General features: G+C 37.3%; 1 pseudogene across 1 annotated transcript in view; it reads left to right on the top strand.

The window, feature by feature from the left end:
- The window catches only part of LOC308417021 (cytochrome P450 2C29-like), a 144,877-nt pseudogene that overhangs the window by 54,008 nt on the left and 73,665 nt on the right, over window positions 1-17,204 (top strand). The window contains exon 9 of the transcript in view: window positions 2,930-3,071. The product of the transcript in view is annotated as a cytochrome P450 2C29-like (transcript). The remainder of the gene's footprint in view (window positions 1-2,929; window positions 3,072-17,204) is intronic.

Raw genomic sequence — 17,204 nt, 5'->3', positions numbered from 1 at the left:
AAGCAATATGCAGAAAAACAGTAGCCAGCATCAAAATAAATTGTGAGAAACTTAAAGAAATCCTACTAAGATCAGGGACAAGATAATGCTACCCACTCTCTCTCTACCTATTCAATAAAGTACTGGAAATACTAATCAGACCAACCAGACAGAAAAATGTGGTCATAGAAATACAAACTGGAAATGAAATAGTTAAAATATCACTTTGTACAGATGATAGAACAGTATCATTAAAGAACCCCCAAAGGCTACACGGAACTTTTTCAGCTGAAAACAACTTCAGCGATGTGGCTTTATATAAAATTAACCGGACCAATTCTGTAGCCTTCCTCTAATCAAAGGATAAACAGGCTGAGAAAAAAAAACTAGAGAATCAACATCCATTAAAATAGTAACAAAGAATATAAAATACCATGGGGTGACCCTAACCACACAAGTGAAGGATCTGTATGACAGGAATGTCAAATCTCTGAAGAAGGAAATTGATGAAGACCTCAGAAAATGGAAAGATCTCTCATGCTCATGGACTGGGAGAATCAACTTAGTAAAAATGACAATCTTTGCTAAGGCAATTTATAAATTCAATGCAAACGCCATCAAAATTCCAAAGCAATCCTTCATAGAGTTAGAAAGAGTAATTTGCAAGTTTATTTTGAATAATATAAAACCCAGGATATCCAAATTATACTTGACAATAAATAAATCATGAGGGAATCAACATCCCTTACTTAAAGCTGTATTAAAGATCAACTGAGACAAAAACGACATGGTATTGGTACAGAGACAGGCAAATAAGTCAATGGAATAGTAATAAAGACTCAGAAATACAACCACACACTTTGTTCACTCGATTTTTGACAAAGGAACTAAAAACAATCAATGGAAAAAGGACAGCCTCTATAACAAATGGTGCTGGTTTAACTGACTGCTGGTTCAAGTGACAGTCAGCATGGAGAAGAATGCAAATTTACCCATTCTTATCTCCTTGTACGAAGCTCATGTACATGTGGATCAAAGACCTCCATGTAAAACCAGGGACACTGAAACTAATTGAACAGAAATTCGGGAAGAGCTTAAAACACAGAGATACAGGGGACAATATCCTGAACAAAACACCAATGACTTATGCTCTAATATCAAAAATGGATGAATGGGACCTCATGAAATTGCAAAGCTTCTGTAAGGCAAAGGACACTGTCAAAAACACAAAACAGCCACCAACAGATTTAGAAAAAAAATTGACCAATCCTACATCTGATAAAGGGCTAGTATCCAATATAAAGAAAGAACTCAAGAAGTTAGACTCTAGATAATCAAATAATCCAATGTAAATATGGGGTACAGATCTAAACAAAAATTCTTTACTTAGAAATAGTGACTGGCTGAGAAGCTTCTAAAGAAATGCCCATCATCTCTAGTCATCAGGGCAATGAAAATTAAAACATTACTAAGATTTTACTTCATACCAGTCAGAATGAATAAGATAAAAAACTCAGGTGGACAGCAGATGCTGGCAAGGGTGTGGAGTAAGAGGAACTCCTGCACTGTTTGTGGGATTGTAAACTGGTATACATAAATAAATAAATAAAATTTATAAATAAATCTAGTGGTTTCTCAGAAATTGGACATAGTAACACCTCAGGACCCAGCTATACCACTCTTTGGAATATACCCCAAAGTAGCTCCAAAATCTACCAAGGATACATGCTCCAGCATGTTCATGGGAGCTTTATTTATAATATACAGTAGTTACAAAGAATCCAGATGTCTTTCAAAAGAGGAATGGATAAACAAATTGTAGTATATGTACACAACCTTGTACTACTCAGCTATTAAAAACAATAACTTCATTCCTAGGCAAATGCATGGAACTTGAATCTACCATCCTGAGTGAGGTAACCCATTCACAAAAGAACATGCATGGTATGTATTCACCTTATAGGCTGATACTAGCACCGAATGCTCGGAAACCCAAAAATCCATTCACAAAACTTATGAAATTCAAATAGAAGGAAGGCCAGAATGTGGATATTTCAGTATATCTTAGAAGAAAGAAAAAACCTTCATTGTAGGAAATAAAAGGACAGAGGAGCAGGGATAGGAGAAAAGATCACCCAGAGACTGCCTTACCTGGAGATACACTCCATGTGCACCCAATAAACCCAAGCACTATTGTTGATGCCAAAGAGTGCTTACTGGCAAGAACCTGAGTGGAAGATTTTTTAGGGGCTCTGGCAGAGCCATACAGATACAGAGGAAAATGCAAGCAGTTAATCAACAGACTGAACACAAGGACCACAATGAAAGAGGTAGGGAAAAGACTGAAGGAGCTGAAAAGTTCTGCAGTCATATAGGAAGAACAAGATGATCAACTAACCAAACCCACCACAGTCCCAAGGACTAAAATACCAACCAATGGGTACACATGGAGAGACCAATAGTCCCATAAGCATATGCAGCAGAGGATAGCATTTTCTGACATCGATGGGAGAAGAGGCTTTTGTTCTGGTGGAGATTCATTCTCCCTGTTTAGAAGAACACAAAGGAGCTGATGTGGGATAGAGTAGTTTGGAGATGGAGCATCTTCATAGAGACAATGAAAGGGAGATCAGAAACGGAATTGAAGAAAAGGGATAACATCTGAAAAGTAAATGCAGAGAATATCCAATAAAATATTAGAAGAAAAAAAGAGACTCAGAAATTTTATTTCTACTGCTCATGTGAAATATTACTGGAAGGCCATTTGGCCATGTCAGTGTAACTGGACTCAGACTTATTGTGCCTGTCCCTACTATGTGCATCTAAATGTCACTGCTGTTTTATGTATTTAGCCACTTCTGAGGAGCAGAAGGTGAATTTGGATATGTTCCTGCATACTTAAGCCCTATGGTTTTTTCATATCTTGTTTTACTTTTGTGTGTTGTTCCAGGAAACAACAGTAATAACATCACTGACATCAGTGCTGCATGACAGTAAGGAGTTCCCCAACCCAGAGACGTTTGACCCTGGACACTTTCTAGATGCCAATGGAGACTTTAAGAAAAGTGACTACTTCAGGCCTTTCTCAACAGGTAATAGAAACTCATTTCCATGGTTTCAGTGACATGAAAATCTGTGGAGACTTAACAGTGGCTCTGAATTGTGGGTAGAGTTGCAGTTTATGCCCAATCAGCAGCATACCTATCCACTTCTCAGTGTTAATCCTAGAATGCAAACTTCATTTACACTTTACTCTGTCACCATAGAAATGAATGCATCAGAATTTAAACCCATTTTTTTTTGCTGTGACACTCACCTTCATGTTCAGTTAGGACAATACTGAGTCTCAAAAATATAGAAAATCATCAGCAGAGAGCCTCAAGTACCCTTGCCAGTCACATAAGTGAACTGTACTTTTAAAGTTGCCACTGGACAGGGCAATGAGAAATCCTCCCATTTTCTAGGTTATTGTGAAGAAATTAGCAAATTTCTTAGTGAAACCTTAATATTTAAAATGGGAAAATATATTATCATTCTAATAATTGGCTTTATATTCAGTTCATGTCATGGATAACAGAGAATCATAAGATAAGCCTACATATCCAAGGGTAAACATTAGATCAGGACATTTATATGTTTTTTTAATGAAGAAAAAAGAAAAATCATTATGAAATGATGGAGACATTGTATTTGTGCCAGAATGTCCTCAGTGATCACTGAGAGACCTCTTCTTTTACAGTAAAGCTGAAAATAATGAATTTTGAATATTAACATGTGGTGTATGAACTGCTTTTAGATTTGTAGCTTCTTTCCTTGGGTTTGATTTTCATAATAAATACAGAATTTTTCTTCATGAGTCTCCCACAGTTTGATTATAAATGTAAACAACCACACCTTGCTAAAAAGTATTTTTGAACAATGTAATTCTCAAGATGATATGTTATCTAGAAAACAAATTTATTCTATATTTGACTGTCTAGTTGTCCTTTCACCTAGCCATCTGTCTAACCACATATACAAAGACTCATAATGCCTTCATTAATTCTTGTGTCAGTTGAAAGTACAGTGTTCTGCACATTTAATAATCTGAGATGGTAATCTTCTAAGACTGTTTTTTTTTTTTTTTTTTTTCTAGGAAAACGAATTTGTGCTGGAGAGGGCCTGGCCCACATGGAGTTGTTTTTATTCCTGACAATCATATTACAGAACTTTAAACTGAAAACTCTTGTTCACCCAAGAGATATTGACACAACCCCAGTGGTGAATGGATTTGCCTCTGTCCCACCAACCTACCAGCTCTGCTTCATTCCTTTTTAAAGAGATCAGACTTTCTGAACACTATGGTGTTACTCTCTTCAATTTCATTCTCATCTTCATTTACCTCCTTCCATATATATTCTATCCTGGCTCAGATAACCCTCTTTTCTCAAGATCCAGCAAGTACATAAAATTTCTAGAGTTGTAGCTCAAATACTCTTTTATTTTCGCTTTGATTTCACAGATGCATGATCCTTTGTGCTATGTTTATCCATTCTGTAGTTAAAATAAAATTTTACCTTAAATTATAATTATCATAAAATAATTTCCTAGTCAATAACAATTATAATTAACTTGGGTAATTGTACCTTGATTCTAATACAACTTTGTGGGTCAAATAAAAAAGAAGCATAAAAAATGAAAGAGGAATTTCTAGATGAATATTGTTTGCTAAAGTGCTTTCCTGCAAAGACAAAAAACTGTGTATGTGTGTATGTGTATGTGTGTGTGTTTGTGTGCTTGTGTGTGTATGTGTATTTGCCTGTATTTTTTAGTATGTCTGTGTGTATGTCCAAACATGATGTTGTGTTATTTTTATACGAACATTGAAGGGCATTAGCAAGAGAGCACTGTTGCTTTATCAACACCCAGACAAGATAAATTAGTGAGCCTCAAAATCATGTTTTCTTCCACCTCTAAAACAAAAACAACAGGAAACAACAGTCACTTTTCCTTAATATTCCTTAACATCGGAGGACTTAATCCCAAAATAAAAAGACATAAACTACATCAAAAGTTAAATAAACCGGACCCAGCATTTTGCTGCCCACAGAAAACACATTTCAGTGACAGGGACAGACAAGAAACTCAGTGTTAAATGCTTAAATAAATTTTCAAGCAAGTTTTTGCAAGAAACAAGCTGGAATTGCCATTCTAATATTGATTAAAATCAGCTTTCTACCAAAATTTATGAAAAAAGAACACATTATAGCCATCAAAAGAAAAATCTTCCAAGGTGAACTCTCAATTCTGAACATCCATGTTCCAAATGCAAGGGCACCAACATTCATAAAAGAAACTTTACTATTGCTCAAAGCACACATTGCACACAACACAATAATGGTCGTAGACTTTAATATTTCACTCTCAAAAAAGACAGATTGTGGAAACAGAAACCACACAGAGACATAGTAAAAACTAACAGAAATTATGAACCAAATGGATTTAACAGATATCTACAAAACATTTTACCTAAAACATAAGGATATACAATATTCTCAGAATTTCATGGTTCCTTCAAAAATTTGACCCTTTAATTCATCACAAGAGAGGGCTAAGCAAATACAAGGAAATAGAATTAATACAATGCATCTTATAAAATCACTGTGGACTTTGAGTAATTTTCCATAACAACAGAAAAGAACATAAAGCAAACATACACATGAAGGTTGAAGAAATATCTACTCAATGATAACTTGTTGAAGGAAAAAATAAAGAAATTAAAGGCTTTCTAGTATTTAATGAAGTTGAATGCACAACATACCAAAATTTATGAGACACAATGAGAGTAATGATAAGATGAAACTCATAGCTCTTGGTGTCTTCAAAAGAAACTTGAGAGAGTATACACTCACAGCTTGAATGCACAACTGAAAATTTTAGAACAATTGGAAGCAAATATACTCAAGAGAAATTAACACAGCAAAATATATATACTCAGGACTGATATAAACTAAGTAGAAACAAAAATAACTATACAAGGAATCAACAAACGCATGGACCGATTCTTTGTGAAAATCAGCAAGGTAGATAAACACTTAGCAAGACTGACTAGAGGGCACAGTGACAGTATCCAAATTAACAATATCAGAAATGAGAAGGTAGATATTACAACAAAAACTGAGGAAATTTTAAAAAAAATTATATGATCTTGCTACAAAAGCCTAAACTCACAAAACTGGAAAATCTGTATGAAATGAACACATTTCTAGACAGATATCAGGTGCTTAAGTTAATTCAGGATCAGATAAACAATCTAATCAATTCCATACTGTTAAAGAAATAGAAGCAGCCATTAAAAGTCACAAAACTGAAAATCCAAGAACCAGATTGGTATAGAACAGAATGCTGTCAGATTTTCAAAGAAGACCTAATACCAATAGCCTTCAAAATATTACACAATTTGGAAACAAAACCCAAACTACCCAGTTCCATGAAGCCACAAGTATACTTTTTTTATTTGCAGGTACAAACTAGTACATTTATTACAGCAGCACCAAACTCTCACTAAAGAAGTAAAGAAAGAAAGTAAGTAAGAAAGAAAGAAAGAAAGAAAGAAAGAAAGAAAGAAAGAAAGGGAGGGAGGAAAGAAAGGGAGAGAGGAAAGAAAGTGAGGGAGCACAGAAAGGGAGAGAAAGAAAAGAAGGAAGAGATAGGAAAAAAGAAAGGGAGGGAGGGAGAAATGGAAGGAGGAAAGAAGGAAGGAAGGAAGGGAGGAAGGAAGGAAGGAAGGAATGAAGGAAGGAAGGAGACAATAGCAATTTGCCAGAAAATCACTCCATTAGTTTGCTAGAATTATTACAACTATATATTGCAAGTTATTGACACAAAAATAACATTTTTCTCACAATTTTTAAGGATGAACACCTCCAATCTCTGTAGTATTCACTTCTTTCAATGTCTCTGTCCTTGCCTAATAGAAAATAACCTTTTCTACCTAACCACGCATAGTATTCTCTGTGCATGTTGTGTTCTGATCTCTAATAAGGACAGTTATGCATATTGAGGATCATTTATTTATTTTTTTAACATCTTTATTTTAAAAAACAAAGACAAATGTATAGATTTTAAGCATTTTTTGCATAAAAGTATACAATACATTTTTATCAGTACTTTTTTTTAAAGGGTTGATAGTGTGATCAAAATCCCACTCGTTACAATGAGCATAAAGTACATGTAAAAGAAGATGCAACATAGAAATAGTCAAAGTTTTCTTGGTGTGTAAAGATTTTTTTTTTACAATAAGCAAACAGTACATGTCATACAGGGTGCAACCCGGAAATTGTCAATAGTTCTTGGTGGGTAAGGATTGTGCATGACTTTTTGTTTTGTTTTGTTTACTTTTCTTTTTTTCTTGGACTTGATACAGTCTGTGAGTTGTTTCTGGGGCAGTACAAGCCTCTGGGGTTAGCATCACACTATCAGTGACTGCATATTATGTCTGTTCTTTTGTGACTGGGTTATCTAACTCAGGATGATATTCTATAGATGCAGCCATTTTCTTAAGAATTTGGTTAAGTCATTGTTTCTGGTGGCTGAGTAGTATTGCATTGTGTAAATGTACCGCAATTTCTGTATCCATTCATCTACTGAAGGACATCTGGGTTCTGTCCAGCTTCTGGCTATTATAAATAGAGCTGCTATAAACATTGTGGTGCATATATCTTAGTTGTGTATTAAAGTATCTCTGGAGTATATGCCCAGAAGTGGAATAGCTGAGTCTTCAATAGTACTATGTCCAATTTTCTGAGGTATCGCCAGACTGATTTCCAGAGTGGTTGTATAAGTTTACACACCACCAACAGTGGAGAAGTGTTCCTTTTTCTCCGCAACCTCGCATGCATCTGCTGTCATCCGAGTTTTGGATCTTGGCCAATCTGAGTGGTGTGAGGTGGAAACTCAGTGTTGTTTTGATTTGCATTTCCCTGATGGCTTAAGGATGTAGAGCATTTCCTCAGATGTTTCAAAGCCATTCAATATTCATCAACTGAGAACGTTTTGTTTAGCTCTGTACCCCATTTTTTAATAGGGTTGTTTGATTCTCTGGTGTCTAGCTTTTTGTGTTTTTTGTATACCTTGGATATTATGCCTTTATCTGATGTGGAGTTGGTAAAGATCTTTTCCCATTCTGTTGGCTGCAGTGTTGTATTCTTGACAATGTCTTTAGCCTTACAGAAACTTTGCAATCTCATTAAGTCTCTTTTGTTAATCTTTGACCTTAGAGTTTGAGCCATTGGTGTTTTGTTCAGAAAATTTTCTCCTGTGCCTATGTGTTCTAAGGTTTTCCCTACTTTCTCATCTAATAGTTTTAGTGTATCTGGTTTAATGTGGAGATCTTTGATCCACTTACACTTGAGCTTTGTACAAGGAGATAAGAAAGTGTCCATTTTCATTCTTTTGCATGCTTAGTGCCATTTGGACCTGCACCATTTGTTGAAAAGACTGTTCTTTTTCCATCGAATGTTTACCACTCCATTGTCAAAAAACAGGTGACCATATATGTGAGGGCTCATTTCTGGATTCTCTATTCTATTCCATTGATCCACATGCCTATTTCTGTAGCAGATCTATGCAGTTTTCAGCCAAATTGCCTTGTAATATAGCTTGAGGTCAGGGATAGTGATTCCCGCACACGTTTTCTTGATTTGAGGATGGATTTTGCTATTCTTGGTCTTTTGTTGTTCCATATGAAATTGCACATTGATCTTTCCAACTCAATGAAGAACAGGGTTGGAATTTTGATGGGGATATCATTGAATCTGAAAATTGCTTTTAGTAGGATGGCCATTTTTACAATGTTGATCCTTCCAATCCGGGAGCATGGGAGATATTTCCATTTTCTGAGATCATCCTCAATTTTCATCTTTAGAGGTTTGAAGTTCTTGTCATAAAGGTCCTTCACTTGCTTAGTTAGAGTCACACTAAGGTATTTCATAGTTTTTGTGACTATTGTGAAGGGTACCTTTTCCCTAATTTTTTTCTCCACTTCTTTGTCCTTTGAGTATAAAAAGGCTACTGATTTGTTTGAGTTAATTTTGAATTCAGCCACTTTGCTGAACTTGTTTATCAGCTGTAGGATTTCTCTGGTCGAATTTTTGAAGTCACTTAAGTACCCTATTTGTCATCTGCAAAGAGTGATTTTTTATCTCTTTCTTTCTTTTTTGTATCACCTTGATCTCCTTTTGCTGTCTAATTGCTCCAGCCAGGACTTCTAGTACTATGTTGAATAGGTAGGAGGAGAGTGGGCAGCCTTGTCCAGTCCCTGATTTTAGTGGGATTGCTTCAAGTTTCCCGCTATTAAGTTTGATGTTGGCTGTTGGTTTTCTGTATATTTCTTTTATTATGTTTAAGTATGGATCTTGGATTTGTGTCCTTTCCAGGACTTTTAACATGAAGGGGTGTTGAATTTTGTCAAATGCTTTCTCAGCATCTAGTGAGATGTCCATGTGATTTTGATCTTTGAGTTTGTTTATATGGTGGATTACATTGATGGATTTCCTTATATTAAACCATCTCTGCCTCCTGGGGATGAAGCCTACTTGGTCATGATGAATGATTGTTTTGATGTGTTCTCGGATTCGGTTTGCAAGGATTTTGTTGAGTATTTTTGTATCAATGTTCATAAGTGAGATTGGTCTGAAGTTCTCTTTCCTTTTAGGGTCTTTGTGTGGTTTAGGAACGAGAGTTATTGTAGCCAAAAAAAAATTAGTTAGGTAGTATTCCATCTGGTTCTATCTTTTGGAATAGTTTGGAGAGTATTGGTGTTATATCCGCAATAAATGTCTAATAAAATTCTGCACTGAACCTGTCTGGACCTGGGCTTTTTTTGGTAAGGAGACTTTTGATGACTTTCTAATTTTGTGGAGTATAATTTTTTGTAGTAGGCTCTGATGATTTCATGAATTTCCTCAGTTTCAGTTGTTATGTCGCCACTTTCCTTTTTGATTTTGTTAATTTGGATACTCTCTTTGCCCTCTAGTAAACCTGGCTAGGGGTTTATTAATCTTGTTGATTTTCTCAAAGAACCAACTCTTGCTTTTGTTGATTTTTTCAATGGTTCTTTTTATTTCTATTTGGTCTGTTTCTGCCCTAATTTTGATTATTTCTTGTCGTCTACTCTTTTTGGGTATATTTGCTTCTGTTTGTTCTAGGGCTTTTAGCTGTGCTGTCAGGTTGCTGATGTAAGCTCTCTCCAGTTTCTTTTTGGAAGCACTTATGTCAATGAGTTTTCCTCTCAATACTGCTTTCATTGCATCCCATAGTTTTGGGTATGTTGTGTTTTCGTTTTTGTTGAATACTAGAAAATCCTTAATTTCTTTCTTTATTTCATCTTTGACCCTGCTATAGTTTAACAGACAGAGCGTTGTTAGTTTCCATGTGTATGTGGGTTTTTTGTTGTCCTTGTTGTTGTTAAAGACAAGCTGTAGACCATGGTGATCTGAGAGGATGCATGGGAGTATTTCAATCTTCTTATATCGATGGAGGATCGTTCTGTGTCCAATTATGTGGTCAATTTTTGAGAAGGTGCCATGGGGTGGTGAGAAGAAGGTGTATTCTTTTACTTTAGGATAATATGTTCTGTATATAGCTATTAATTCTAGTTGGCTCAAAGTCTCTGTTAGTTTTGCAGTGTCCTTGTTCAGTTTCTGTTTCCATGATCTCTCCATTGGTGAGAGTGGGGTATTAAAGACTCCCAGTATTATTGTGTGGGGTGAAATGTATTTTTTTGAGCTTTAGTAGGGTTACTTTTATGAATGTGAGTGCTTTTTTATTTGGAGCATATATGTTAAGGATTGGGAGTAGAAAGTGTCCTTCCTTATCTTTTTTGATAACTTTTGGTTGGAAATTTACTTTATTCGATATTAGAATAGCCACTCCAGCTTAATTCTTGGAGCTGTTTGCTTGGAAGTTTTTTTTCCCACCCTTTTACTCTGAGATAGTGTCTGTCTTTGTCTTTGACATGAGTTTCCTGTATGCAGCAAAAGGCTAGATTTTGTTTATGTATCCAGTCTGATAGCCTATGTATTTTTATTTGGAAGTTGAGTCCATTTATGTTAATAGATATCAAGAAATAGTTGTTTCTGTTTCCTGCCATTATTGCTTTTGTGGGTTGAGTTTTGTCTGTGTCTTTTTCTTCTTTTGGTTTTCTTGTTTCGGAGTTTCTTGTTTTTACTAGGCTGTATATTCCCTCATTGTATTGAGTTTTCCACTAATAATTCATTGTAGTGCTGGGTTTTTTGTCTGAAATTGTGTAAATTTTAATTTTTCTTGAAATATCTTCATCTCTCCATCTATGGTGATTGATAGTTTTGCTGGTTATAGGAGCTTGTGCTGGCACTTGTGCTCTCTTAGGGTGTGCATGATGTCTGTCCAGGCTCTTCTAGCTTTCATTGTCTCTGTTGAGAACTCGGGTGTGATTCTGATTGGCCTGCCTTTATATGTTACCTGACCTTTTTCCCTTACTGCTTTTAGTATTCTTTTTTGCTTCGGTCAATTGGTGTTTTTACTATTATTTGTTGGGAGGTATTTCTTTTCTGGTCCAACCTATTTGTATTTCTGAAGGCTTCTTTTATGCTCGTGGTCATCTCGTTCTTGAGGGTAGGGAAGTTTTCTTCTATGATTTTGTTGAAGATATTTACTGTGCCTCTTAGTTGATACTCTTCTCCCTCTTCTATTTCTATTATCCTTAGTTTCGGTCTTTTCATTGTGTCTTGGAATTTCTGGACATTTTGGTTTAGCAGCTTTTTGGTGTTTCATCTTCTCTGGCTGTTTTGTCTATGTTTACAATGTTGTCTTCTGCCTCTGAGATTCTCTCTTCCATCTCTTGTAATCTGTTGGAAATGCTTGCTTCTTTTACTCTTGATTTCTTTTTTAGGTGCTCTACTTCTAGGGTTATCTTTTTTAGTGTTTTCTTTATTGTGTCAATTTCCGTTTTAAATTCCCTCTTCTATTCTTTCGTCTCTTTGGTTGTGTTTTTCAATAGTTCTTTGAGTTCTTTGAGTGTTTTTCTTGCTTCTTCTTTAAAAGCTTCTGAATCTTTTTGCTATTCCTTCCGTTCTTGTTTAAGTATTTCTATCAGCATCTTGAGGTATGATTTCAGGTCTTTGTCTTCTTTTTCTGGAGTGTTTGGCATTCCGATGTTTGCTGTTATGGGAGAGCTGGGTTCCGGTGTTGCCATGTTGTCTTGGTTTACTTGGGATATACTCTTTTGCTTTCCTCTTGCCATTTTGTTGTCAGTGATATGTTCTTGCCTTTCCCTTGTATCTGGTCTGTGTCCCTGGATCTCCACTGGTCCAGGTGGCAGAAGAGCCGAGCCCTGTTCTATGTCTCAGAGTTGCCGGGTGGGAACAGAAGTTCCAAAGTTCTGTTCCTGGTTGCTGGATCAGGCAGGGCAAGGTGGGGGGTGCACTTTCCGTTTGCACTTTGCAAAGTTCTCTCTGCTTCCTGGATGCCTAGATCTTATATTCATAAGGTTTTCAGCCTTTATGAGCTGCTGTTCCGGGTGGCAGATGGGCTGGGCTCTGTTCTGCGACCTGAAGTCACTGCCGGGTGGAAACAGAAGTTCCAAAGTTCTGTTCCTGGTCGCTGGATCAGGCAGGGCAAGGCAGGGGTGCACTTTCCGTGTGCACTCTGCAGAGATCTCTCTGCTCTCTGGCTGCCTAGCTCTCCTACTCACCAGTTTTTTAGCCTTTACCTGCTGCCATTTCGTGACCCTGCTATCTTTTAACAGAGCTTGTTTAGTTTCCATGTGTATGTGGGCTTTTTGTTGTCTTTGTTCTTGTTAAAGCCCAGCCGTAGACCATGGTGATCTGAGAGGATGCATGGGAGTATTTCAATCTTCTTATATCGATTGAGGCTCTTTCTGTGTCCAATTATGTGGTCAATTTTTAAGAAGGTGCCATGGGGTGATGAGAAGAAGGTGTATTCTTTTACTCTAGAATGATATGTTCTGTAGATATATATTAATTCCAGTTGGTTCAAAGTCTCTGCCTGTTTTACAGTGTCCTTGTTCTTGTTCAGTTTCTCTTTTCATAATCTGTCCATTGGTGAGAGTTGGGTATAAACGTCTCCCATTATTATTGTGTGGGGTGAAATGTATTTTTGAGCTTTAGTGGGGTTTCTCTTATGAATGTGGGTGCTTTTGTATTTGGAGCATATATGTTTTAATTGAAAGTTTCTCCTGACAGATTTTTCCTGTAATGAATAAGAAGTGTCCTTTCTTACCTTTTTTGATAATTTTTTTTGAAAATTTACATTATTCGATATTAGAATAGTCACTCCAGCTTGCTTCTTGGGGCTCTTTTCTTGGAATTTTTTCCCCAAACTTTTACTCTGAGATATTGTCTGTCTTTGTCTCTGAGATGAGTTTCCTGTAGGCAGCAAAATGCTGGATTTTGTTTGTGTATCCAGTCTGATAGCCTATGTTTCTTTATAGGGGAGTTGAGTTCATTTATGTTAATAGATATCAAAAAATAGTCGTTGCTGTTTCCTGCTGTTATTGCTTTTGTAGTTTGAGGTTATCTGTGTCTATTTCTTCTTTTGGTTTACTTTCTTAGGAGTTTTCTTGTTTTTACTAAGATGTAGTTCCCCTCATTTTATTTTGTTTTCCACCTGTAATTCGTCGTAGTGCTGGGTTTGTGGTTAGATATTGTGTAAAATTTTGATTTGCCTTGAAATAACTTCATCTCTCCATCTATGGTGACAGATAGATTTGCTGGGTATAGCTGTTTGGGCTGCCCTTGCGCTCTTTTTGAGTCTGCATGATGTCTTTCCAGGCTCTTCTAGCTTTCATAGTCTCTGTTGAGAATTCGGGTGTGATTCTGATTGGTCTGTCTGTAAGGGAAAACTTACTGCTTTTAGTATTCTTTCTTTGCTTTGGGCAATTGGTGTTTTGATTATTATGTGTCAGGAGGAATTTCTATTCTGGTCCAATCTACTTGGAGTTCTGAAGGCTTCTTTTATGCTCGTGGTCATCTCATTCTTGAGGGTAGGGAAGTTTTCTTCTACGATTTTGTTGAAGATATTTACTGTGCCTCTTAGTTGATACTCTTCTCTCTCTTCTATTCCTATTATCCTTAGGTTTGGTCTTCTCATTGTGTCCTGGATCTCTTGGACATTTTGGGTTAGGAGCTTTTTGGTTTTTGCATCTTCTCCGACTGTTTTGTCTACATTTTCAATGTTGTCTTCGTCCTCTGAGATTCTCTCTTCCATCTCTTGTAGTTTGTTGGAAATGCTTGCATCTGTGACTCTTGATTTCTTTTTTAGGTGTTCTACTTCTAGGGTTATCTCTGGTAGTGTTTTCTTTATTGCATCTATTTTTGTTTAAATTCCTTCTTCCATTCCTTCATTTCTTTGGTTCTGTTTTTCTCTGGTTCCTTTTCTTTGAGTGTTTTTCTTGTTTCCTCTTTAAAAGTTCTGATTCTTTTTGCTTTTCCTCCCCTTCCTGTTTAAGGATCTCTATCAGCATCTTGAGGTATGATTTTAGGTTTGCGTCTTCTTTTTTCTGGAGTGTTTGTCATTCTGCTGTTTGCTGTGATGCTGCTGGGTACTGGTGTTACAAGTTTGTCTTGGTTTCCCTTGGATAAGCTCTTTCACTTTCCTCTTGCCTTCTTGTTGTTAGTGACATGTTCTTGCCTTTCCCTTCTACTTGGCCTGTGTCCCTGGATCTCCGCTCGTCCAGGTGGAGGTTTGTTCAAGCCCTATTCTGCGCCCCAAAGCTGCTGAGTGGGAACAGAGGTCCCAATGCTGGGTTCCTGATCCCTAGATCAGGCAGGGCAGGGGCGCACTTTCTGTGTGCACTAGGCTAAAATCTTTCTGCCCCCTGGCTACTTGGATCCCCTTCTCACCAGGCCTTTACCTTTGGAAACTGCTGGTCTAGGTGGCAGATTGGCTGAGTCCTGTTCTGCACCCCAAAGCCGCCAAGTGGGAACAGAGGTCCCAATGCTGGGTTCCTGGGCTTAGATCAGGCAGGGCAGGGGAGCGCTTTACGTGCGCACTTGACAGAGATCTCTCTGCCCCCTGGCTACTCAGATCCCAATTTCACCAGGCTTTTATCCCTGGGAACTGCTGGTCCAGGTGGCCTGCCCACTCTCTTATATCTGTTCAACATAGTACTTGAAATTCTAGACAAAGCAATTATAAAACAAAGTAATATTAAAGGGACACAAATTGAAGAGGAACAAGTCAAATACTTTTATTTGAAGATGATATGACAGTATAGTTAAGTGACCTAAAAAATTACACCAAAGAACAGTTAAACCTAATATGCAACATCAATAAAGTGGCTGGATATAAAATTAACTCAAACAAATAAGTAGCGTTCTCCTATTCCAAGAATAAACAAGCTGAGAAAGAAATTATAGAAATGACAGCCTCCACAATAGTCACAAATTATATAAAATAACTTGGTTTGACTCTTACCAAGCAAGTGAAAGATTTTTATGACAAGAACTTCAAGTCTCTGAAAAAATCAATAAAAAAATCTCAGAAGATGGAAAGATCTCCCATGCTTATGGACTGGTATAGTTAATATCACAAAAATGGCCTTCTTTCTGAAAGCAATCTAGAGATCCAATGCAATCCCTATCAAAATTCCAACTTAATGCTTAACAAACTTTGAAAGAGCAGTTTGCAAATTCATTTAGAATAATAAAAATCCCCAGGATATTTAAAACTATTCTCAGCAAGAATAAAACTATGAACATCTCCTTCCTTAAACTCAAGCTGTATTCCAGAATAATAGTGATAAAACTGTAATGTACAGGTACAGTTCCAGAAGGAATATCAGTGGATTAGAATTAAAGACTCAGAAATAAACCTACACACCTATGGTGACATCATCTTTGACTTAGGGGCTAAAAAATTCAGTGGGATAAAAGCAAGCATTTTTTAACAAATAGTTTTATTTTATTTTGTGGAGTGCATGTGGAAAATTGCAAATTGATTTATTCCTAGCTCCTTATACAAAACTCAAGCCCATGTTCATCAAGAACTTTAACAGAAACCAATAGAATAATAAGTGTGGAAGATCCTAGAACACATTGCACAGGGTGAAGTTTCCAGAAAAGAACACCAATGTTTTATGCTCTATGATCAACAATTGACAAATGATTGTCTAAGGTCATAAAATTGCAACTTTTCTGAAAGGCATATATCACTGACAATGAAACAAAATGATAATCAACAGTTTAGGAAATTACCTTGCCAATCCTAGATCTGATAGAGTGCTAGTATTCAATATATACAAAGAAATCAAGACGTTAGACTCCAGAGACTCAATGCTTTTAAAATTGGGAACAGGCCCTCTGTTTCAGTGGAGCCAGACCTCTGGCATAGGGCATAGGTATCTTCCTGGAAGGCCCATGGGTGTGGATCAAATGCTTGGTCCCTTTGGTACCTGGAACAGTGGAAATACAGAGACACAGGCCTGGTGAGAACTTACTGTGAGTAACCAAATCACAGAGAGGGCTAAGCAGAGATATGGAAAACTAGGCCTTCTCGGTCACTGGAACCAAAACTCTGGCATGGGAACTGTGTTCACCCAGAAGGGCCATGGGTGGAGAACAAATGCTCAGGTCCTTTGACACCTGGAACAGCAGAGATCCAGGGACACAGTCCTGGTGTGACTGCATTGTGAGTAATCAAAGTACAGAGAGGGCTAGGCAGAGTACTGGGAAAATGCGGCTGTCTGGTTGGTTCAGTGGAGCTGAAACTCTGGTATAGAGACCTGGGATCCACTTGATGGGGCCGTGGGTGCAGAACAAACACTTGGTCTTTTTGGTACATGGAATAGCAGAGATCCATAGACACAGATATGGTGAGACTACACTGTGAAAAACCAAACCACAGAGAGGGCTAGTGGAGCACAAGGAAAACATGACCCTCCAGTGCAGTGGAGAATAAGCTCTGGCATAGGAAATTGGAATCTGCTCCAAAAGCCCTGGCTTAAAGTCTAGAGTTACAGGCCCACAGTAAGGCAGAGACCCTTGTCAGTAGGAGCCGTGGTTTGCAAGGGAAAGCAGTGCTTGAAGTTCAGCTCTACAGACCCTCTTACACCTGGAACAGAGTGGAGTCTGACATATAGGCCAAGGGAGAGCAAATTGGGAGTCCTCAGAAAGCAGAATGTACTGTGCTATCAGAAAAAAGATCCACTGTGGCCTAGAGAAAGAGCCAGGCCCATGCCAGTGGTA

The sequence above is a fragment of the Micromys minutus genome (assembly GCF_963924665.1).
Source record: "Micromys minutus genome assembly, chromosome: 2".
Classification (NCBI taxonomy): domain Eukaryota; kingdom Metazoa; phylum Chordata; class Mammalia; order Rodentia; family Muridae; genus Micromys; species Micromys minutus.
The sequence above is the reverse complement of the archived record's forward strand: the minus strand, read 5'-3'. Positions and strand labels throughout refer to the sequence as shown.